The 25,155-nt window shown below is 50.9% G+C and overlaps 1 protein-coding gene across 2 annotated transcripts in view; it reads right to left on the reverse strand.

Annotated features, from left to right (window-relative positions):
* FRMPD1 (FERM and PDZ domain containing 1) overlaps positions 1-25,155 on the reverse strand; it is a 129,238-nt gene that overhangs the window by 56,512 nt on the left and 47,571 nt on the right. Inside the window, exon 1 of one of the 2 annotated variants that reach the window (XM_058672706.1) lies at positions 24,127-24,633. The exons of the other annotated variant lie outside the window; for it this stretch is intronic. The gene's annotated coding sequence lies outside the window, so the exon portion shown is untranslated. Of the gene's footprint in view, positions 1-24,126; positions 24,634-25,155 lie in introns of those variants that run through there. 2 annotated transcript variants of the gene reach the window in all.

Here is a 25,155-nt window from a genome sequence, read left to right on the forward strand (position 1 = left end):
CTGCTCCAAGCCAGACGGGTGTTCTAAGTCATGCCTTGGTCTGTTTTCCTTTCTGTAATGGGAAGGGGTGAGCTATCTGGGAAAGGAACCAGTCAGAAAAAGCCATGTGCACGATTCCATTCCCAGGATAGGCCAGCGAATCTGCAGAGACAGAAAGTAGATTAGCGATGGCTTAAGGCTGGTGGAAATGGGGCACGGAGCAGCAAAAGCTAATGGGTCTGCTTCAGAGGGGATCAAAATGTTCTGAAGTTGGCTACTGTGAAGGGTGTGCATATCCAACTATTTTCAAAACCGCTGAACTATGTACCTTGAATGAGTGAGCTGTATGGCCCGTTAGGGCTATCTTAAGAAAGATGTTTTTAAAAATAAATGAGGAGCCGACTCTGCAGTGCAGCATGTAAACCCACCCACCATCTGCCATTCCGGCACCCCATCAGGGGTACTGGTTCTAGTCCCAGCAGCTCCACTTCCAATCCAGACCCCTGCTAATGTGCCTGGGAGAGCAGCAGAGGATGGCCCAAGTACCCCTGTATACCTACATGGGAGATCCGAATGAGTCTCTTAGCTCCTGGCTTCAGGCTGGCCCAACTCTAGCCATTGTAGCAATTTGGGGAGTGGACTAACAGATGGAAGATATCACTGTCTCCTGTTCTCCCTCAGTAACTCTGCCAATCTTAAAAAAATAGATTGCGAGCAGAGAAGGAAAAGATGTGGGATGCATTACCTCAAGGCCTTGCAAAACCCAACTTCTTGCTTCCCACTGAACAAATGAGGGTTTCCCAAGCACTTCCTAGCCACCAGCCTTTTCACTGGTTTTGAGATCTGCTACACAAAACAGGAAGCGGAGTTGGTGGCAATTTCTGCCTTCCAGAACTTCTGATCCGTGCAAGCCCCCAGCAAGGGCAGGCTCAGCCCTTCGCTGTTGGGGGCACCTGTGCTGGGCCTTCCATGGCTCAGCTGAAGACAGGCCTGAGACGCCAACACAGGCAAGCTGAGGGCGAGGGGCCAAGCACAATGAGCCGGAGCCTGCCAGGGGGGTGGGGGTCTTGCACTGGCTTAGATGCCTTCACCCTTCCCTCCACCAACCAAAATAGGCATTGACGGCAGGCTCTACAGCGACTCCAGGATGCAGTTTCTGCAATACTGCAAATATTCCTCGAGCATCTTCCATGTGCCTGCTAAGGCCCTAAGTTCCGGGACACACCTCACTACCCGCATTAGCTTGATCTTCTAGTGGAGGTTCCCACCAGGCAGGAGCACTTGATCCATACAGAATTAAGATGTTAGAACGGGATAAATGCTGGGGGAAAAAAGACATAGTGTTAGCATCACTGCCTGGAGGCTGGAAGCCAGGGTCAGACTCAGGTTCATTCTGTCTGGGATCGCCAACTGATCTTCCCAGGTAACTATCTCCAAACTGAGCCACAGGGCTCTGCAAGTTTCTAACTTTCTGAGTCCAATCTCCAGCCAGGTCCTCCACTGTGATGGGCCTGGACCAACATCACCGTGCGACACTTCCTTCCATGCTGAGTCACCTCTAATATCCACCCACTCCATCCAGAACTGCTTACTGGGCAGTGACAGTGTGCCTGGTGCCTGGAGATGAAGCGGCACCGGAGTCCACAGTTTACCCAGAGAGTCTGAGACAGAGACACCTCGACACAGTTGAGGGCAGAAGATCAGATGCCACCTGCTAGCGATAGGAGCAGAGGAGGCAAGGTTCTGGTGTTGTTCCCTCCCCTCTAGGGCTGGCAAAGCCTTCACACAGACAGGGGTGATCTTGGGAGGCGGCCGCTTCGTAACCCTCCTCCTTCCATGCTTTCATTGTGCTCTATAGGGCTCAAGGATCTCTCCCCTGTAAACTCTGATGTCAAGAGCATAGGTCTCGGCAAGTCCCAGTGCCAGCCTTCGCTGGTGCCATCTGTGTGTTGACTTGGATCCTTGGACAAGTCACCTTCGCCTCCCTGACATCTGGGAAGTGAGGTGAACTTCATCTGCTTCTCAGTAGGTGATCTGGTTTATGAGAAGTGCTATCTTCTGGCTCAGAAAAAAAAAAAGTTCTTTTTTCACAGCTTAGCAAAGTCCTCAATAACAGCAGTGATTGTAAGGTCATTATTAGCTTCAAAAGGTTACCACTCATCAATACTGTTGCTTAATTGTTTCTTCTCGGTCTTTTTTCCTTCCTTAATGGAACTCCTAAATTGCATTGTTCTCCAACTGCCCTCAGTCCTAACTATGGGGTGATGAATTATTGAATGAATGAATGAAAGAACCAGCTGGGAATTGGAACGAGGGAAAGAGAAAGGCATGGACAACACTGGGCATGGTGGCCGCTTTCACCATGAAAGGAGTCACTGGGAGAACAGCACGTTCGACAGGAAAGAGCAGGAGTCCTGGTTGGAATAGCTGGATCTGCAGGATCTGCAGGATATCCAGGGAAACATCTAGTGGCGTCAGAGCTGAAATTGAAAATTGGGTGGTCATCAGGCTGAACCCCTGGGAGATCCGGCACACCTAAGTCACTGGGCCCTCGACCCAAAACATGTACCCACACTCCTCCCCAGATGCCGATTCAGGTGGCCAAGAGTGGGACCTGGGCAGGGTCTGTGAGAGCAGCCCCTGGTATGTGCTGGGGGCGGGTGGAGACAGGCAAACCTGCCTGGCAGCAGGAGCCAAGCGGAGCAGGGAATAATGGCAGTACCATGTTTCAGAGCCAAGGAAGCCCCAGAGGGAACTAGGCAGTGGTCACAAGAGCCCAGGAGCCATCAGAGAGACCCGCAGCAGTGAAAAATTCACAAAGACTAGGGAGACGGCTTTGTAGTTTCTCAGTAAGGCCAACAGGATAACATTGACCCAGCAAATACACACCTTGGTATATACCCCACCCCACCCTGCCAAGAACTGAAAATGAATATTCAAACAAAAAAACACTAACAGCATCACTCACAGCGGCCTGACAGTCCATCAACAGATGGATGGGTGGACAAATTGTGAATGGGACATCATTCAGCCATAAAGCAATATATGATGCAGATACATGATGTGTCTGCGTGGATGAGCCTCAGACATCACACTTGGGGAAAGAAGCCAGACACAAAAGGTCACATGTTGGATGATTCCATGCACATGCAATACCCAGCACAGACAAGTCTAGAGTCAGACAGAAAGCATATTAGTGGCATGACAGACCGTGAGAGGAAGGAGATAGCCTAGCAGCTACCAGATGCAAGGGGTGGGGTAAGGAAATTTTCACAATCAGATGGTGGTGATGGCTATACAGCAGTGTGAATGTACTTAATGCCATGAAACTGTATGTCTTATCATGGCTTTTAAATGGAAGTCTTATGTTAAATGCCTTTTGCCATCACAAAAGAAAAAAAAGCACAATTAAACAAAGCCATGTCCAATATCGCCAAGAGAGCCAAAAGATCTTTCCTGAAAGCAGCCTCAGATTTGGCAATTACACGTTCTTTTTGATGATATCAGGTTCTTCCTGGTGCCACCTGCTACCACATGGAGCCAGACTGGACACCGGGCCTGTCCAGCTCAGCCACGGTAAGGCCTTGTGGTCATTAGTGTCCATTGGCCACACAGTATGAGGTTCTGTTCTTCCCGGTAGACTTGATGGCTGTCACAAATGCTCTATATCATAATTCAACAAGCCCATGGACTGTGAACGCAAAGTCTGGGTTTGCTGTTTTTCTACCAAATGAGTCATGCAATGTCATGACCGCGACATGCCAATACATTTTTCAAAAGCTTCTTGGCATGTTTCATGCCACAGGACCCAAGAACGAACCCGACAGCAACATTGGTGTGAAGTAGACTGAGGGCTCCTAGAGCTACCTGGATGAAGCTGCTCGCCCTCTGGTGGCTGAGGTGTGACTCTGCACGTCTGCTTCTCAGGGAGGAAGGTGGCGTTCACCATAGTAACAACAACCATGACTGCAGCTCTGGGAAACAGCTAGGACCCAGAACTGCTTGCTAGAGCTCTTACCCATGACCTGTAACATCAAGGTGTGGTCCTGGCCTTCGGGCCCCTCCTCTCAAAGTCCTACTCTCACTGACTCAGTGCTGGCTGTGGACTTGTGGGTTTCTGTCTCTGCATTTTTCAAGTACAGGCTCTGGATCCCAAACTCAAGTTCAGAGCATCCGAAGCCACCTCATGGTAAAGGATCTGGCCCGAAAAAAATCAATGTCATTTGTTCCGCTCAAATTTGTTCCGCACTCTCTTTCTGTTGGGACCAGTGTTAAGTGTGGTCGCAGAGATCAAGGTCAGATCTGGGTGGCCCCTGCTCTTGGAGAGTCCATTGTGTTACGGGAAGATTACACAGGGAAAACCCACTGGCAGAAGGCCGAGGGTGGAGTCCAAGGAGTCAGCACAGAGTTCCTGACGAAGAGCAGAGCAGTGGGGACCTGGCTGGTCCATGCACCGGGCTGGCAGCAGCTCTTGGCTGCCCAATAGCCACGACTGCCAGCTGCTGCCTACCAGGCAGGACCATTGTGAGAGTTTGGGCTGACGGGCCACCCTGGCTGTCTTCATTAAGCACTTAATGAAGCATTCTGCCCACAAACCTCTCCTGCTTCACAGCCAGCGACTCAGGGAATCAGGTCAGCTGTTAGGAGATGCCGCCTACGTCCAGGGGGGCGTGGTCATTGAAAGCAGCAGGATCCGAGACTGGAAAAGCCAGCCGTCCACAAGCACTCTGCTCTCTGTTCCCAGCCTCAGTAGGGCTGAGTGTCCAGCTTGCAGCATCCCACTGGAAAACTCCACAGAGCCTGTCACAGTGGAAGGTTTGTCTACAGAGAAGGCAAAGGCTACTCAGCAGGAAACTAACCTAGCTACTGTCTCCCAGGGCCAAGCACTGGGATTGATGACAGGGCTAGAAGCCATAGAGCATTCCAGAAAAAGCCCATGATTGAACCTAGGGTGCAAAGCCAGACTTGTACTCCAGGCACCTCTGTGAAACATCACACTGGACACAGGGACCACAAAATAAGTTGGATCAGATGGATGCTGCAATGCTGAGGCAGTAAACACCTTTCAATTTTTTTTTCTAATTCCCATCATTATTGCTTGTGGATCAAGAAAGATGATGTTTAAGAATCAAAGCTCTGAGGGGTGGAGCAAGGGTTTCCCGGGGTATGGCACTGCAGCAGGTGAGTGTACACCAGCCCCAAGCATCAGCAGGTGCATGCCACATCCTGCCCAGTCCCTTCTCCTTCTAGTGGTCCCTTTTTCTGCTCTAGATCTAGAAGGACTTGAAGATCCTCTACCACCTCCCCATCCATGATTCTGGATATTGGAAGGGTTAGAGATGAACCCTGTTGTCTCATGGGCAAATGTAAACTAGACAACACCAAGGCATAGCTGTGATACCTACATCATGAGCACCATCAAACGCCTGGTTCACCTAGTTTCCTAGTCCAAAGCACAAGTACCCACCTGAGGGGCCCTTGCATGCACACTGCCACCCCAGCTCCTGACTTACCAGCTCCTGCTAATGGGACCTCATGAATTTCTCCAACCCCACGGCCATCACACACATTCAGCTCAATGCCCATCTCTTACTTGGACCCTGGCTGCAGTGGGTCTCTTGTCTTAAGTCTTGTTCTTCCACACATTACAGGCTATTTTTTTTCTAAGATGTACTTTGTCATTCTGTCTAAACCCCTGCCATCCCATTACTTGTAGGATAATTTAACTAGAGTCTTTGGGACGAACTCTAGAGCCAGACCTCCTGGGCTGATATCACAACCCTACCACCTAATAGAACTGCGACACAGGCAGATTATCTGGCCACTTTATACCTCAGTTTCCCTACAGATAGCAATAACACCAGCCTCATCAAGTTGTTGTGAGACCGAATGCATATGTAACAGCATGTAAACCTCTTAGAACTACGATAAGGACTCCATTTAGGGTAGTGGCTTTCCACATTCCATCCATTTAGGTCTCCACTTCCTCTCTCTCTCTCTCTCCCTTTCTTTCTCTCTATTTTCTGCCTGCTGCAGGGAGGGGAGTTCCAGCCCTATGGAATCTCTGCTTTTCTCAAGCCAGTGAGCTTGGCTCATGTTATTTCATGTCAGGTACAATCTGACCCCACTGAATTGATTTCAACTACTTTATTGAGACATTATTATCATGCCGAGCAATTCACTCACTTAAAGGATATGAGTTCATGGCTGTTTGTATACTCATGAAACTGTATAACCAGAGCCACAACTTGAAAGCATTTTTCACCCCTCATATCACCAGGCAACCACAAATTGACCTCAGTTGCTTTTTAGGTCTCAGTTCATATCCCCCTATTGTTCAGTATTCTTTGATACCCTCCCCCCTTGGGTTGAGTGTTCCTACAATTCCCAGCTGTTCACTTTGTATATAATATGTATCTCTCTTGTTAGAACCTAAGTCCAGGTGAGCAAAGCTATGGCCATCTGATTGACCATCATTCTTCAGGGCTTCATAGATATTTGGTAAATGCTGGTTGAATGACTAAATCTGAGGGTGCTAAGTAAGCAAAGCCCAAGCCCTATAAAGATAAGTCTACTGGAAAAAAAAATCAACAGTAACAGGCTCTGCTTTGTACAACACAGGCTAGAAATACAACACATTTAACATCCATGACATTCACATTTGCCGAGCAACTCTTTTCAGCCACGACCGAAATAAGGAAAATTCCTGTAGGCATTGAATGAATTTGCATCGGGCATCTGAATGAAGCAAATCCTTGAATGAAAGGGTAATCAGGTCTGGAGGCTGAAAATGAAAAAGCAAGAGTCACACTTAGGTGCTGAGTCAACACGTGTAGATTTGAGGTGGCCTGGCATTTCCAAGACCTTACTAAGGAAAATGAATCACAAATACATTTTATCTGAAATAAGAAAGCAAGGAAGGAATGCAAAAAGGAAGGGAGAGAAGAAAGAAGGGATTGATTCTGGAAGTTTCCTATAAATGCATTCTGTTAAGCCATCTCTATTTCCCTGCACTTTTCCAGTTATATAATTAGAGCTGCATTCCCTAGGATAATAATCCATGCCCTGGATGCTTATTTCAAGATCCAGTGACCATCATAAGAAAAGCAATTACCGCCTAATTAAGCATTAAGATAATTTCTTCAATAGATCAACAAAGTTCAGCAAAACAGCTCCAAAATAAAACAACCCCAAGCCTTCTTCTTCCCCCAACTGCAATCAACTTCACACACTGAAGGCAGATTGACCTTAGCAAGAGCACAGCTCTGGTCACACCTCACTCTCAATGAAACCCTTCAATGGCTCCCCCTGGCCTTCAGACTCCAGAACAAACTCACTCCTGAGAAGGCATCTGAATGATCTTCTCCCTTCGAACCTGACCTACTTCCATAGCCTCATTTCCTTCTGGTCACCTTCAAATAACGCCAATCTTTGAAAACCACACTGAGTCGGTACAATATTCTCTACCAACCCCCAGCCCCCAAATTTCCCCTGCCAAGATCTCACTTCCTCCTCAGCCTCTCCAGGACCACCTTCCTGTGATACACACACTCACACTTTGCACTCTCCCTGGGCTTCCACAACCACTGACTAAAGAGGATCTCCTACATGTCTCACAGGAAGCCTTATATTCTTATTATTTCTGAACACATTCACTAACTTCTGACATATATTGAACTCAAATACATTTCACCCTTACATTTAACACCAGCCATGAGAATATAAGGCATTAAAACAGCTGCTGAAAGAATGAGTGAAATAGGACCCGATGCAGTAGCCTAAAGTCCTTGCCTTACACACGCCGGGATCTCATATGGGTGCCGGTTCTAACCCCTACAGCCCTACCTCCCATTTATCTCCCTGCTTGTGGCCTGGGAAAGCAGTAGAGGACGGCCCAAAGCCTTGGGACCCTGCACCCGTTTGGGAGACCCAGAAGCTCCGGGCTTCAGATCGGCACAGCTCCAGCCTTTGTGGTCACTTGGGCAGTGAATCAGCGGATGGGGTATCTTCCTCTCTGTCTCTCATCCTCTCTGTGCATTTGACTTTCCAATAAAGACAAATAAATATTTTTCAAAAAAGAATGAATGAAATAACACTGAAATGGTAGACAGCATAAAACAATATGGTCAGGAATGGATCTAATTTAGCACCAGGCTTAAAGAAGCAGCAAGTTTGAAAACTTAGGAAATGGACCTCAATGGTTGGCATATTTTCCTATATGTAATCCTGTTTCTATTGAACCTCCTGCCCATTTACTTTCTTTTTAAATTATTGTTTTATGATACAGTTTGGTTGGCACTGGAGTCTCCATTCCCGCTCCTCAAGTGTACCCCACCCTCTGTTCTCCCCTTCAGTCTCACAACGGGTGTCTTTCGTGAGTTTTCACAAGTACCTTCATGACTAGTCTCCACATCAGGGTTCTTCCAGAAGTTCATGGTGCAAATAAATTTGGCATCAGTGCCTACACATACACACACACATTTACTTCCTACCAAGTGTGTGTGTTATTGCAACAGGAAAAAGCAGAGTGGAAAGCTAGTCACAGCAACATAGTAACCTCTTCTCCAGTGAGAAAAGTGCCAAATTCACAGAAGAGCAAAGGCAAGTTACTGCACCAGCTGTCAGCTGCACGGAGGGGATGGCTTAAGCCATTTCAGGTGGTCCTTCTCCAGCACCTGCCGGGCTTATGAAGAGCCCCACTCGTAGAGATTTTGTGGGTCTGAGGTGGGGTTCAGATGTTGCATTTCTCTAGAAAGTTAACACTGCAGGATGGCCACACTTCAAGGAGCATCGAGGTACAGAGTCCAAGAAACCAAGGAATTCAAGTTTAAGGACTTAGCCACAGTATATGACCCAGAACTTTCTGAAGTTCTGAGGTTTGCTTTAATGGAGGCAAAGGTCAATGTAAAAGCTAAATTGGAGAGTGACTTCTCTTTTCCACATATGATCCAAAGACTCAATTTTAGACCAGGAGGTTAGGGGATCTGAGGTCAAGTCCCAATCGTGTCTCAAGTTCACAGTGTGACTGATGGCTACTCATTCCCAGAGCCCAGCACATCACACAGATATGTTCAAGTTGGCAACCTCCAATGCTGACATCACCCAAGACCATCACTTCGACATCCATTGGTAGTTTGGTACCAGAAGTATTTACTTCTAATCCTATCTGCATACAAAAATAGAGTCACCCCTGTTGGGAGGCACAAAACAAACATGAGAAATAAAATGACCGGTGATGCTGAAGAACCCATGACAACCCCACTGAGAGTATGAAGATCATGAGAAGAGTGATACCCTTCCACCCACCCACCTTGTGGATGATGATGCTCAGGGACAAATACATTCCAGGGATGCATTCAAAACATGCAGACAGACATTACAACTGAACACCGGTTGGCTGTCTCCCAGAGGCAGAATGGCCCCTTTACAGAAAGGAAAATGGCAGCTCATCACTCAAACCTGTGCTTCCCCCCATTCCGGAAACATGCTCTGCGTCCATCTTTGGCTCCTGGGCCTCCCAGGACAAGAGGCCACCTTCTCCAGTTGTGGCCACCAGAATGCGCCTATCTGATGATCTTCCCATTGCTTGTTAATAAGTCAAGTGCATCTTTGGGCCACGTGGGTGAGGGAGAATGGGCTCTCTGCCGCACAGGCCCCACTACTGACAAGGTCAGGTGGTGGAGCAGGCAGAGTGTGAGGGCAGGGCCCTCCTTCCCTGCCCACTCCAGGTAGTGGCAGCTCAGCCAGTACACATCTGGTTCTTCTGCCTTCAGCCCGATAGGACCACAAGTCTTCCAGACGCTATCACCCCGTCCTGGACCTGAGCCACCGGAACCAGCCAAGGGAAGAAACCCTATAGGTCCTCAACTTGCAAACTGGCTGGCTGTGCACTGGCACCCCAGGTCTTATGAGGCATCTGCCTGGTGGCCATGATGCTTGCCCTGTGCCTCCCTGCCCAAGTGAACAGGTATAAACTTAGCTCACTAAACCTTGCGGCAGCCCCAGGAGATAAGTCACCCACCCCACTCTACTCCCCAGCCCAGGATTCCCCCTCCCTTAACAGATGGGGAAATGATGCCTCAGGAAGATTAAATAACCTGGGCTTGCCCCAGGTGCAGCATGAGCCGCTCTAAGCCCTCATGCCAGCTTGCAGATAGAGATGGCTTGGGACAAAGCCCCTGGTGAGCCGAGGTTCCCAGACAGTGTGGACAGCTTGCACAGCAGAGGTAGGGGAGAGAATGAGCATAGGGGAGGCAGAAAGCCACCCCAGCTGCCTCCTTTCTCCCACAACCCCTCCAAGTACTGCAAGAGCAGAATGGCTTTTAACAGGCCAGAGTTCCCTGGAAGATGGTGCAGGTGCCAAGACCATGGGTGGAAAATGGACCAGGGGACAAACAAGGGCCACAGTGAGAAGGGTCAAAGGGTCAGAATGCCCAGTTGACCTCTGTCCCCACATTTACACTGCACATAAACTGCTCATGACCTCTGACCTGATACCATGCTCATTTCATTTTTTTCAGATTTATTTATTCTTATTGGAAAGGCAGACTCACAGGGAAAGGAGGGACACAGAGAGAGGTCTTCCATCTACTGGTTCACTTCTCAAATGACTGCGATGGCTGGAGGTGAGCTGGTCTGAAGCTGGGAGCCAAGAGCTTCCTCCAGATCTTTCACATGGCTGCAGGGGCTCAAGGATTAGGGCCATCCTCTGCTGCTTTCCCAGGTGCATTAACAGGGAGCTGGATCAGAAGTAGAGTAACCAGGACTCAACCAGTGTCCATATGGGCTGCTGGCACAGCAGGTGAGGCTTGGCTTACTACTACTGCAACTGTCTCTCAGTTGTTCTTTTCCACACTCAGTCCTTGTACATCTGTTGGTTACAAAGGCATTGAACCATCCCTTGAAACTTGGACATCATCAAGCAGTGTCCACCAGATCACTAAGATGCATAGTAGAAAATGGTAAGGCCCAGAACAGAGAAGCCGTCAGAATGCCCAGGTGTTTGCTGGCAGGGTCACATGCAGCTGTGGCAACCATAGAGTGAGATGCCAAAGGTTGCCCTATGTAGGAGGTGACCAGGCCACAGAGGATGCAAGAAGGGAGTGCCTGAGGACTGAGCGGCAAGAGGTGAGGAGGGAAGGTTTAAAAGGGAAATGGCACTGGACTGTCCTGAAGCCTACAGGCTCAGTTAAAGATCTAGATATTGGGATAGGGTAGCAGGGAGAGGCCAGATCACCAAAGGCCTTAAGTGTGGAACCAAGGAGTTTAAATTTCACTCTCAGTCACAGTGGTGCTCAACAGTATGCCTGGATCATGCGGGCATTCAGTCAGCATTAATGGGCAAAATACAACAAATATAATTTATTTTTTGTGGCTAACACACACACAACAATGAAGACCCCCAAAACATTGCCTCTAGTTTCTCTTATCAATTGATATGCAGTCGACCACTCACTCCTAGGCTAACTTCAGATGAAATATTTGCTTCCTTTTGCCCCCTGAATGAAGACTGTGATAATTGGTCATCAGCTTCACACCCAAGAGCGCCATGAGAAGAAACCATTGTGTCTGTGTGAGGCTCACGGCTCTCATGGGATATGTGGCCAAAGACATCGCTTCACGTTAATATTTAAAGAGACTCTACCCAGCTCTGATCTCTTTTTTCTGCAGACTAATGTTACGTCTACAGGATAAAGTGATGCCAGAGTGGCCCCTAAATAAACTCTGGCAGCCAGCGGTGCCCTCCACTTGGGGAACGCATCCATGACATGTGCTCCCTGTGGTTTGTTTTCTGACCCAGGTAACCCACGATGTTGCAAGAATCTGAAGAAGAGCTAACCCCATCTCGAAAGGTGGGCCTCTTTGAGGCTCCATGTCTAAGCAGGAGAGACAGAGTATGGGGCAGGTTCCAAAGGGAGTTGTTTTAGCCAAACCCACATCCTAAGCCAGGTCATATTTTTAGGTCCAACGCAGCGCCCAAGAAAGGACGAAGTCAGAATATGTTCCCTGGTTTCAATTACAAATGGGGTGGGGAAAATAATTTCAAAAGTTCAAGGGGAAAAAAAATCAATCTATTTCCTTCCCCTCCCTGATGCTTTCGCTTCTATAAATACATGCACACAAATGGACCCAAGACCACTCTTCCCTCTGAAAACACTACCTGCCTGGGACTCACAAGATAAATGATGCACCTGACAAGCTCTCAGCCTGCTGCAGCCTAACGATGCTCTTCACCCATGCCTGTCTCTCTTAAATAATCCTCACTTCCCCACCTCAGACTATAAGTCACACATGCGCCTGGCGGGAAGTTTTGCAATTATTTATTTATTTTTGCCAGTAAAGAGGAAATGAAAATGAACCATTAACATCAACAAGTTGCTAAATACCCTCCTTGCATTTTTGTGTGAAAACAGACATAATCACCATAACTGGCATGTATTGTTGATGCTGGTCAATCCTCTTGTTTTCTCCTTGGGTGGGTGGATGGGGAGAACACTGGAAATATTCCCTTTGCCTTTAGTCTTTTACAACATTTTTTTTAAAAGATTTATTTTATTTTTATTACAAAGTCAGATATACTGAGAGGAGGAGAGATAGAGAGGAAGTGGAGCCGCCGGGATTAGAACCAGCGGCCATATGGGATCAAGGCGAGGACCTTAGCCACTAGGCCACACTGCCGAGCCCTACAACATTATTTTTTTATCTTCTACCAATAGCAGCATCATTTTTACTTTTCTTCAAATATCATGTTCCGTTACTGATTTGTTTATTGAGAAGCAAATAAACTAGAAAGACCAAAGTTCCCATCAGCTGGTTCACACCCCCTAAACGCCTGTGATAACCAGTGCTAGACCTCAGCTAGGAGCTTGATTTGTTTCTTCCACGTTGGTGACAAGAACCCAGTTACTTGAGCAGTCAGCACTGCCTGCCAGGGTCTGCATGCACAGGAACAAACCCAGGCACTGCGATATGGGATTAAGGTAACTTAACCACTAGACCAAACATACACACACACACACACACACACACACACACACCCCAGCAGTAGCATTTTTTAAAAATCCAATGCTGAACAGTTGATTCATTTTCAATGTCTGTATTACAAAATGTGGAACGAAACATTGCACAATTTCTCTTGTTCTCTTGGGATAAGTTCTTAGGAACGGCATGGCTGGGGGAAAACTATGCATGACATTTTCAGAGTTTTCATATGGACAACGTGTCCTCCAAAGAGCTTATCCTGACCTCACCCCTAAGAGTCATTGGGGATTTACCCCCTCTTCTTGCTCACAGACCCTTAATTTAGTAGATTTATAAAGGTTGCTGCCCTCGTTTGCAGCTGTTTAATTATGAGAAGCAGATTTTACTCTAAACATACAGTGTCTATCATATTTTTTCAGAATTTTTTTTATTGTGTACCTTTCATTCACCAGAAAGCCAACACCCTAATCTCACTCCCAAATGTCTTTCTCCCAGCCCATTCCATCTCCAAGGGCAGCCTAGGACCTGCATCATGGTTACAGCAAATGGGTCAGACACGGGACACCGTAGTCTGTTCATTGAGGCAGTAATCCATTGATTGAACTGACACCTCTCAGGAGTCTGTTAGATTCTGAGCTCCACACCCAGAGAAAGTACAGGCAACAAGAAGTCAAGAGAGACAAGGTGAGGCTGTCCATGCCACAGAAGTACACTGAAGCGGAAAGCTAAGCGGGCATTTTACTGGCAGGGGAGAAGATGAAGGAGGTTGGGTAAAGGAAATAGTGTGAGCAAAAACCCAGAGGCGTATTGGATAGAGCTCTGTGCTTTGAAAGAATCTTTCTGTTCAAAAAGTATGACAGCCAGGGGCTGGCGGGGGAGACTGGAAAGCGAGCTCATGCTCATGTCATACTCCAAGTGCACCTGCCAGCCTGCTCCCCTCCCCTGCATCGTCTCCCTGGCCCAGCTCCAAGGCAGCCTTCTTCAAAGGCTTCCCGGAGAACCTTCCTTTACAAGCATCTCCGCAGACCTCTGCCCAGGGAGGGGTGGAGTGGTGGGACGCAGCCATCCTGGCACACAAAACCATCCACTCAGCAATTCCCAGTGAGCAGATGACTGCTCACTGACCCTCAGGGAGAAATCTTATCAGTTCAGCTGGAAAAGAAGCTTCTAGCTAGAGAAGCTACTCTCTTGTACCTGGTGGGTTCTCAACATCAGGATAAACCTATCACTGGCGATCAATAAAGGCTTTCAGAGTCTAATCGAGTGAAATTGGGCAGGATAAATACAAAGAGAGGAGCCGTGTGTGCAAAGGTTGTGTGCATCTAACTGCCCTCCAGATAACACTGAGGGAAGGGAAACTGCCTCTGAGAACTTCTGGACACAAGCATGGTAACAAAGAGGTCTATTCCAAGATGTGCAATTCTCTACCTCCACATACATCCCTCAAAGGTGCTGGCCCACCTGTGTATCCCCATTCTAGACATTGGGATTTTTGTTTTCTCCTCACAGGAAGGCAGGAGGAGAAGAGAGGAAGAAAAGACCCCTGAACCCAATTCTTCTCTGCTGGGATTTCCATTCTGAGAACTCCATCACATACAAGTTCTCAGGCAATGCACATTTCTAGATCATCCTTCCCTGAAGACAAAGAACCCAAGCATTCCTTGACTGGCAAGGGTTTGGACATACCCTTAGCATAGCATTCACATGCTGATTGGCTTGTTTCTCTCCCACATTAAGCTGTGACCTCTACGAAGCTGAGGACTGCATCTCCATACCTCTATACCCAGGGTCCAGAACACCACTCCAGATACAATGGCTCATTTATCAGTCTGGGTCTAGAAGCTAGAAATGCAGTGTTAAGAAGGCAAAGCCCTGAGAAATAACCCAGCCCACAGACAGAAAGCAGTGGTCCATGCAGTGGGAGTTACCTTCAAGTTCACATAGAGAGAGGGTAGCAAGTAGCAGGTGCAAAAGAGAAAGGAGGAGCTGGCACCATGGCTCAACTCAATAATCCTCCACTTTCAAGTACCAGCATCTCACATGGGCCACGGTTTCTGTCTTGGCAGCTCTACTTCCCATCCAGCTTCCTACTTATGGTCTGGGAAGGCAGAGGAGGGTTGGCCCAAAGCCTTGGGACCCTGCACCCACATGGGAGACCTGGAAGAAGCTCCTGGCTCCAGGCTTCAGGTCAGCTCAGTTCTAGCCATTGCAGCCATTTGGGGAGTAAATTAGCACATGGCAAATCTTTCCTCTAACTCTCCTTCTCTCTGTAAATCTGCCTTTCCAATAAAAGTAAATAGATCTTTTAAAAAAGAAAGAAAGAAAATAAATTCCTTGAAAGATTTGTCTCTACTCACCTTGTCCTATTTCTCTATTATTCTTTAAGTGGGGAGGGGGACTGATAAGCTCAAGGGATCTGGCCCTGGTGGGATCTAGAGAGCCTGACAATTTGGGAGAAAACTAGACGCCTCTCTCACACAGAATAAGTCTTAGCTCTCCCACCTGTGATGACCCTCAGCTCCTGCAAAATGGAAGGCAACACTCACTGCCTATGTACCATGTGCAGGGGGGAAATTGTCCTCCCCTTGACTTTTCTGTAAGTATAATATTCACAGATAAGGACTCACATAAGAAAGAACGGGATGGGCCTCAGGACACACAGCTACTAAATCCACAGGTGACGATGTCACACGCCCAGGTGCTTTGTCCCCTCACCTCACCAAATTGCTAACCCTAGTACCAAGCTCCAGGGTGCCAGTGACAGCAAGCTGGACTGAGTGCGTGAACTCATAGGTCAATCTGGTCACAAAAAAGAGGCTGGAGGTCAGGTGCCAGGCCTCCCATCCTCTAAAACAGCACAGCAGGTATCACCCTGCCCCTTAAAATGCCCATAAGGGTTCAGCTAACAGGGCAGATCAACTCCAGGAGCAGGTGCATGGGACAGAAAAGCACAGTGCCTAACAGGTTCTTGACTTAGCCAGAATGCCACTGGTGGTTATAAAAAGAGCATTAGGAGGGAGGTTAGAAGCCATCGTTACATTCACAACTGTTCATTCCTTTCATTGGTTGGCACCATGACCCAAAGCTTCAGCCCTGGAGCCCTCTTTTGGGCTCTGGATCCAGTAGGCCAGCCCCTGCAGCTAGCTACACAGCAACTCCTGCCACTATCCTGGCACGGTGATGCTGGAGGGGTGCAGAGGCTTCCTGGGCCTGGAAAAGAAGACTCTGCCAAGGGAGAAGGTTGTGATGTGGCAGTATGTCAAAATGGCCCTACCAAGCAAGCTTGTCTGAATGAGCACTTGCTACTCAAACCAAACTGGAAGAACTCTTAGGCCAGCTCCTCTCCCCTGCCATGGGGCTCTGAGCAGTATGGACAGAAGCTCTGCCAATCTAGACAGTCTAAGCCACCTACCTGTCCAAAGGACCCTGAAACTGTCCTTCGGGCAGAGCTCAGGTTGCATGGGTGAGAAGGGAGCAACCTGGGGCCCCAAAAGGCACCTTGGGTACACTGTTGGCTTTATGTGCCTTTCCTCTTCTTTCCCTCACACTTACACACCAGGGTGTGGCTCCAAATGCCAGTTCTTCCAGGAAACCCTCCTGAATCTCCCCCAATTATGCTCACCCCCCATGGGTCTCTGTGAGGTGCAGCACTAACTTTTTGCTAGCTACAGGAGGTGCAGGGGCCATCGGACTCTTCGGCACCCTCTCATTCCCACCTCCAGCCCCTAGTCCTCAGCGGGTTGAGCAGGCTTTTCCTAGTCAAATGCATTGAACTGAGCAGCTGTAAGACAGAGTTCTTGCAAGCAGCAGGGATAGCACAGGGCAGACAGTCCGGAACTGCCGTCGTGCCTGGGAACGACCATTACATACACTGCAAATATCCTCCGACTTCAGGAAGAATGGCACATCTTTGGATGAGCTGCACTTGGGGTGCCTGTGAGCTAGCCCCAGCCAGGAGACCACGCTTAGAGGATGGCCATAGGATGAGGCCATTACACCACAGCCAAGAAGCACAGCCTGACCTTATTTTAATTTTTACAGAAAGAGATACGTAGCTGGGCACTGAGACTAAAATCCCTCCCTCAAGTTTCATGGACCAATCTTGGACTAAATCGGGGGGCGGGGGAAATGCAAAGACAGAAACTCTCCCTCAAGTGATGAATAGCTTAACACCTGTAGCTGCTCCTTCCCATTGATAAAAAACAAAACAAAAAACCCAACACTGCACTGACTTGAGCCAGGGCATTCTAAAGGAAGATAGGTGCTTTCCTGGGCAGCCTGACCCTGGAGGCCCCGCCCACATGTCCTACATCGAGGATGGCTGCACCTGCACTCTCAGAGTAAAGGTGAATGCTGCCAGGAGAGACACACACCACGCAGAATAGTGACTCTGGGGCCCAGGAGCCTCAGGCAATAGATTCAAATACAGTCTAGAGAAAGGCCAAAGATGGAGAAAAAAGCTCTAGGAAGACCCAGCCCCAGGAAGCTGGTAAGGTGATCTCACAGGAAGGAAAGGGTCTTTGTGTACTCTCACACAGTTAAGGATCTTCGGGTTTAGCCAAGCGTCCCAAGTCCTGTAAAGTGGGATTGAAGGAGGTCTGAGCCCAACAGAGGCAGAAGCAGTGGGACTGTTGAGGTGTCAGGCACTGACTACATGGGCGCTGCCATGGGCTGACAAAGGCCAGCAGCTACCGGGAGCTGGAGGAGGTCAAGACAGTGCTCCCCTGTACAGCCTCGGGCAGAACGGTGACTTCACTGACACCTCGGCCTTGGACTTGTGGCCTCTGGAGCTGGGACAAAACAACTATCTGTTGCTCCAGGCCAGGGTTGTGGTGGTGTGTGAAGCAATCCCGGGGGAGTCCATTCAGAACCTCTAAAGCAGTTAGATCCCGTGAGGGACTCACATCAGAGGCGGGCCAGCTCACTCACTGCTACCCCATGTTGCAATGATGATGCCACTGATCCAGGTGGCCTTCCTCCTCCCTGGTCCAGCAGGTGTACAGGGAAGTACATGTGGTTCCCCAGTGGCCCAAAGCAGAGTCCTGAGAGCAGGCCTCAGGCAGTACTCATCAGCACAGACTGAAGTGTGGCTGCCCATGGCTTCACTCCCTTGTGCACTGGGGCAGAAGTGGATTTCTGTGGGGCATCCCATAATGTGTTCCAGGCCAGCAGAGCAGCCACTGCCAAGGGGAGGATCTGGGATTCCTTGCCTTGAAGAGCAGCTTTCCTATGGAGTTGTAGGGGTGTGGAATGGCAGCAGCTTGGGACTTGGCAGGTTCCAGCAGAGGGGCTGGAGGGTGAGGGGAATTCCCACACTGCACAAGGGCTGAGCCTTACCTCCTCCCTGGGGAGCTGCTGATCTCATGGGAGGGTCTAGCAATAGCTGCTGAGAACCCATAAGACATGTGGGCATGCAGGTTTTGAGAACAGAGACAGCCACATGCTCAACTACCAAACTCATGCTGCAGCTTTTTGTGAAGAACTAAGTACTGGAGGCGCTCAGATGAAATAACCAATTATTTCTGCTCCTATTGAAAAAACAACAACAACAACTGCCCCTACCTTCCAGGGAAAGACAAGGAAGAAAAGTCTGTAGCTCCACATAGCCTTACATTCTAACCTGCCCAGGAGCCAGCTGCATGTGCACTGGGACCCCGCCAGGTGCAGGAAAAACCACAGAGGCTAGATTCCAGTCACTAACAGAATTCACTTCCTAAGAGAAAATAAATGGCACCTCCATCTACACTGAGATCATTGCTTTGGCTGGGCAGATGTTTAGCCCAGCAGCTTCAGTCATCACCTATGACAACCGCATCCTACACCACAGCGCTTTGGATGAAGTCTGCGCCAGCCTGCCTTTCAGCTTCCTGCTAGTGCACAGCCTGGGAGGCAGCAGAGATGGTTCAAGCGCTTGGATCCCCTGCCACTCACAGGTGAGACCCAGATGGAGCTCCGGGCTCTTCCTGGCTGTAGCCTGGTCCAGCCCTTGTTGGTGCAGGCATTTGAGGAGATGGAAAAATCCCTGTCTTTCTGTCGTTCTCCATAGCTTAACTCAGAAGCTTAACATGTGAGCACTCACCAGTGAGTTGGGAGCAGGGGAGAGGGTATCAACCAGAGCCCCAGCCCACAGCCTTCACTCTGGATATCCAGGGCCAGGAAGCCCAGTGTATCTCCTCTGCCTGCATGTCTCCAGCTTCAAGTGCAGGGGACTCCAAGTGATGCCTAGGCCCCCATCACCCCTCCAGAATTGCCCACAGAACACACACTCAGATTTCCAGAAGGCTGCCTCATCTTCTCCAGCCTGTAATGGCAGTTCTGAAAGAACCCACATGATGAGCGCACATCATCAAGCAGCTGGGTGGGAAACGACTGGAAACCTGAACCCCTTCTCATCGCTGCCATCTTCGGTCCCTCTCCTCCCCTTGGAAAACACTGCATCCCCTCAGTGACAACCATGGCTACCTGCTTACTCAGACCTCCAAGGGCATTAAGCACTTTCCATTATTCTTAGAGAGGAGTCAAGGGCACCTCAAAACAGAAGCCCCACCTGTGATCCAAACAGCTATAAGACACATTCCAGCCAGGGTTTCCCCTGGCTGCTGCAAACAAGGATGAGACCACCAGTTAGGAGGTGGCAGTAGCACAGCTCCTGTCGCTGAACCTGATTCACCAGTGTCCAGGACAAAGCCACATTTGGTATCTGAAAGGTTTCTGCATCAGATCTTTTGCTTATGGTAAAGAATGCTCTCACAACACAAATCATTCTCTTCCAAAGCACGAAAGTTCACGGCCTACATAAAACATGGCCAGCTACAACACACAGCCCTGGATTTAGGTCGCATGGTAGGAAGGACTTTTGAGTCCAAGCACAGGGGAAGCATAGGAGTTTGCCGAGGCCCATTGGCGGCCCCACGCTTCTTGCATGGCCTTTCCAGCTGCATTCAAACCACTGCTGAGCTCAGCTCAGCCCAAAATGGCAGATATGTGCTCAGGCCTGCATAAGGGCCAAGCTCCATGCAAAGGGCTGGGAGCTGGAGAGAAGAGGGACAAAGTGCTTGACCTCCCAGAAGCTCCAAGTGGACCCTGTATCCACAAAGGCCAATTTGCCCTCCTCCAAGACCAACAGCAATGTTTTTCCAGGAGAAGAAATCACACGGGGGGAGGGGCAGGCGGGGTGATGATGAGAAACAGAGGGATGAGGCCTGAGCAGGGGGGCAGAAGGGAGGTGAAGTGGAGGGGGACTAAGAGCAGAGGGTGGGGCAGAGGGGACCAGACTGCGAGGAGAGATGGATCAGCCCTTCTTCTCCGCTCAGTCAAAGACCCTGGACTCCAGTGTGCACCTGTGAGGATCCTCTACAGATGCTCACACCATAGGGCATGGTGGACAGAAGGCTAGAAGGGCAGAGGCCGTGCTTGAGAGAGATTTTGGAAGTACACCATGATAGGACTTGGACACTCATCAGGAGAAACTAAGGTGAGAGATCACCATCCCTTTCCCCACACCTGATCCCCACCACAGGCAGACCCGGGGAGATGAGCTTCAGGCACTCCATAACCAGGGCCCAGGGCCAGCGAGCACTTGGCTACCAGGCTGGGGGCAATTCAACCCCTCCCCATACATGTCTTACACAATCACTGAGCCCTTCTAGAGACCTTATTCTCAAGACCTATAGCAGGAAATATAGAGAGGGGATAAGAGAGAGGATGGGAGAGGAGGGCAAATAGGTGGGAGAGAGATAGGCAGGGAGGAAAGGAGGAGTGAGAGGAAGGGTAGGAGCGGAAGGGTTGAAGCTGACTGTCCTGGAAGCAACAGGTGCCACACAGCTCGCTGGCAAGGAACAGCGCTGTGGCCCAGAGGTCCTTTTCCCAAAACTCCTGAAATGGAGTTTTGTTTACAAGAGGGTAGAAAGCCTGTTCCAGAGTCCCCCCCCCCGGGGGGGGGGGGCAGGCCAGCTTGTGCAGTGACTGCCCTTTTGCCTGCAACAGCTTCTCTCTCCCTATTCCACCCTTCCTGTGACTTGCTTTTAGTGCTTCCTACACAAGTGGTTACAATTCTAAGTTCTCTGTTCATTTAATCTTCATGCTAATCCTAGCAAGCAGGTACTGTAATGGTCCCAGCTTACAGAAGAACAAACTGAGACCCAGAAGATGAGCCAGCTCATGCTGGAATGCTTTGTGCATGGAAGGGGGCAGGGATCCTGACCCAAGAAGAGTTCAGGCCCCAGGGTCTGTACTCACACACAACACTGCCCTTGACAGCTGTCCCCAGGATCATCCCCTTCTCAGTCACCTACAAGAACATCCTCTGGCCACCAGCAAATGAAACCCTAAGCCCAGCCATGGATCTGCCTCAGCTCACCTTGTACATTTCCTTCTTGATGTCTCCAGGTAGCACAGAAGCTCCTGGAAGGCAGAAATCTCACCTTAGGTTGTAGTGGGTTCCTGAGGCACCTGCAGGATCCTATGGCTCACAAGAGGCATAGTAGGAATAACGTTGGGATGGCAAGGGAGGGCCCACTGGGACACCCACACAGTGCCACCAGGGTCACAGGTACGGCCACGTGTGCTCCCTCCTGTCTGGTCTTCTCTGACCACTGCCTGTCCCTGGCAGCCCACACAAAGACAGGAGGCAGCCAGGGCTCAGTTCCCAGGCAGGGATGGACAAAGCCAATATATTTATAACTGCCGTCTGGCAAGTCCTCCCACCTGGGTCCTTGAACACAGAGTGATAAGCTTGTGGGAGGCAGGGAAGGAGGCATGTGATTAACCCCTTGGTAGCCTCCTGCCCCCTGATGGGATCCACAGGCCCGTGGATGGCAGTGTTTGATCTGAGCACCAAATTTCATGTAACTGAAAGCTTCGGGCCCTGGAGTCAGGGGGAGCCCTGAAGACACATTGTCTGGTCACAGGATCACCATCCCAGTGGGCGAGGTTTATAATCTATGGACTTACCAAAAGCACCTCTTTCTTGCAGTCTGGACTGCCAGGCACCCCTTACCAAGCTTGCCCACCAACATGCATGCATATTGGAACTAGAAACACCCAAGAGGGGCCTTTTCTACATCCTGTCATCTTTTGAGTTGGGGACTGTCGTCATTCCTCTTCTACACTAAGAGAAGCCAGGCTCTGGGGCTCAATCTCCCAAGGCCAATGGTGGTTGCAGCTGAAGTTCTGAGCAAGCTGCATCTCCCTGCACCCCTACGCTCTCTGCTGCGAGGTCTGCTGCTTCTCTTGAGCTTCCACCCAAGTCCTGGTTCTACCAGGTCCTGGGCTTGCCCCACTCTGCACCTTCACCTACACCTACTCTTCACCACCTGTTGCAACCCGCTTCATGCTCCCACTGTCTGCTGCCCAGGCACTGCCCACCTGCCTCCCTCCTCTACTTAACAGTTCACCCTCTTGAGGCCAGGAGGGAAGACTGTGCCCCAGACACTGTTCGTGACCCTGTCTCTCTACCGGAGCTCTTGAGCTTAAGGTCTGTGGGCAACTTCCATGTCCCGAACACCCAGTGAGAAAGTCTGGCAGCACCACCAGGTGTTGACAAGGGAAAGAGTAGCTGCGTTTGCAGGCACTGAGGCACAGACAGGTTCTCAAAAAGTCAGCTGGGCAAAGCAGACTCAGTTAGTTCAACCCTGCCCTCATCCAGAACCCTCAGGTCTCATAAAGCTTGAAACTTAAGACCAGCATGTTTAGGAAGGAAACAAGTGAGAATCTTTTGTATTTCACCCACACATGCTGGGGAGACATGAACTACAGCATCAGCACACAAAGAGCACAGCTTGCCTGGCCAGCCATCATAGCCAACTGCTAGGCACGGCAGGACTGCTGTGACCACGTCAGATTCACCTGTGCCACACCTGCCGAGCAGTAGCCCTCTCCCACCGTGACCCATCGACAGCACCAGATGCCTGCTTCAGGGTCGTCCTACATTGCCTTGATTGCAAACCTCAGCTCGACGACAGGTTGGTGCTGGTCTCTTTGTCAGGACCCCAGGAACAATGAGGCGATTCCCCTCTCCCCCTTTTTCCAAACAAACAACGATTTTGAAGCTTTTGACCAAAATAACCAGCTCCAATCTATAGGCCACTTTGAAATCCAGTCATGATGCTGTTGAATATTTTATGACGGTCGGGGAGGGGAGGCAAGCCCTCACCAATCCCTGCCAGTGTCTATTTTGGGATTTCCCCAAGCAAACTGCAAATGCTGCTTTTATTTTCTCAGCACCCCATTTGCAGTGCAGGGACGGAGCCCCTGCCGGGAGATTGCCTCCACTCCCCTCCCCCTGGAGAGCCGAGCCGACCCTTCCAGACACAGGCAGGAGGTCCTTTCTCCCTCGGGGTCACGGGGCCATTCCATGAACAACAATTCCACCCAACTCCACCAGTGTGTGTGTAAGGGGGGGTCGGTGGGGGAACGGCTGGCCCAAGGTCACGCAGCTGATGATGGCAGGGGAGCCACCAGGGAAGCCTGGTGATCCCCCTTGGCTCCCAGCGGTACACTCCCAAGCTCTCCCAGAGCCCACTCAAAGCTGCTGCAGCTTAGCGAAGGGACCCATGTCCCCACCCCGACAGACGTCTGTGGATCCGACATTCCTCCTCATCCCGTACTCCAGGGTACTCAAGGAACCCTGGTGCTGAACCCCACTCCCTTTCTCGATTTGCAAAGGGGCGATATCACCCAGGGGTTTTAGCCGATCACCCCGTCCCAGCTCCCACTCTGGCAAACATTCTGCTCTCCACGCCTAGAGGTGGCGGTCGGGCAGGTCACCCAGAAAGTTGGCGCGGAGAGCCGCCGCACCTGACCCTAGGTCTGTCTTCCCTGTTTTGTTAGCACTCTTGGCACTAACTATCCCAACACAGATCTCAGAAACTTAAGCGACACAGTGGTCTCGCGTAAAAGAGTTAACCATTGCGGGTCCCGAGCTAACTCTCGGGCCCGCGCCAAGAGTGGGGACTCAGGCACCCCCAGGTTGGCGAGGGTCAGCTGGCTGCACCGGTGGAACGCACAGCGGAGGGCGGTGCGGAGGAAGGCGAGGGTCAGGCACACAGGCTGCAGCTCCCCCGAGGCGCAGGCCCGGGGTGTGGGGACCGGTGGTGCCCCCATCCTACCGCCCCCCATACAAAAAAAAAATCAAAAAACTTTGCGGTGCCGCGATCTAGCCCTTACCTGCAGAGGAGGTGCGGCCCGCGCGGACGCGGACCGGGCGGGCGGACGCTCGAGGCGAGGAGTGGCCCCGCCCAGCGGCGGGCACCGGAGCGGGCAAGGCTCACGGCAGCGCGGCTCGGCTCAGGCTCGGCTGGGGCTCCGCCTCCCGCGCCGCCGCTGCAGCCGGGTAGGGGCGCCGGATCGGCCGCGCCCGCGCCGTCTGTCGGCGGCAGGTGCTGAGGCTGCAGCTGCTGGATCGCCAGCTGCCAGCGCTGCGACCCCCGCCCGGGGCGGGGGAGGGTGTGTATGGGAGAAGGAGGAGCGCTGTGCGCCGCCGGCTCGTGTTCGGGAGGTCCCGGCCCGCCGCAGTGGGCGGTCCCGCTCCCACCCTGGCCCTGCCTCCCCGCCTCGCCTTCTCCGGCTGTCTGCCTGGACACGCAGCAGCCACCGAGAGAACCCACGGGGAGACTGAGGCCGGCCGAGGACAGGGACTCCCCAAGGTCATCTCCCAGCGTGGCGGTTGGGCCGGAGAGACCCAAGGACGGGCCCTCGTGCAGCCAGGCCTTTCGAACCCTAGGGGGTAGGGGAGGGCTCCGAAGACCCCCGACTCGCTCCTCCCCCTCCCGACTCCCGACTGGGAAGGGGCGGCTCCGTCTTTGGCCCCGCGCCTCTGCAAATCCCTTCCCCGCCGGGGTGTTGCCTTCCTTCAGCCTTCTTTTGCTCCCTCCAACCTCTCCTTCCTGCTCCTCTTGGAGGCCCCTCAAACCTACAAGCTCCTTAAAATGCTGGAATGGCCTAGGGCCTCTTCTGCCTCCCTGGGCCATCTCCCCGACTCTTCTGGCTCTGGTCCTAACACCTCTCTCCATCCATGGTACTCAAAGGCTCATCTCTTTCCAAGAACTCCACTCTGCCCTGAAATGACCAGATCCATGCCCTGTGGTTGCCCTGGAGCGGAGCAGCTGCCTCCTGGAAGGCACGGTCTGGTGGACTGGACCCGGCAGGGGCAGCCCCTGGTCTCAGGAGTCTGTGGCAGGTGCCCCAGGGGAGATG

This window comes from Ochotona princeps, chromosome 14, assembly GCF_030435755.1.
Source record: "Ochotona princeps isolate mOchPri1 chromosome 14, mOchPri1.hap1, whole genome shotgun sequence".
Lineage (NCBI taxonomy): Eukaryota > Metazoa > Chordata > Mammalia > Lagomorpha > Ochotonidae > Ochotona > Ochotona princeps.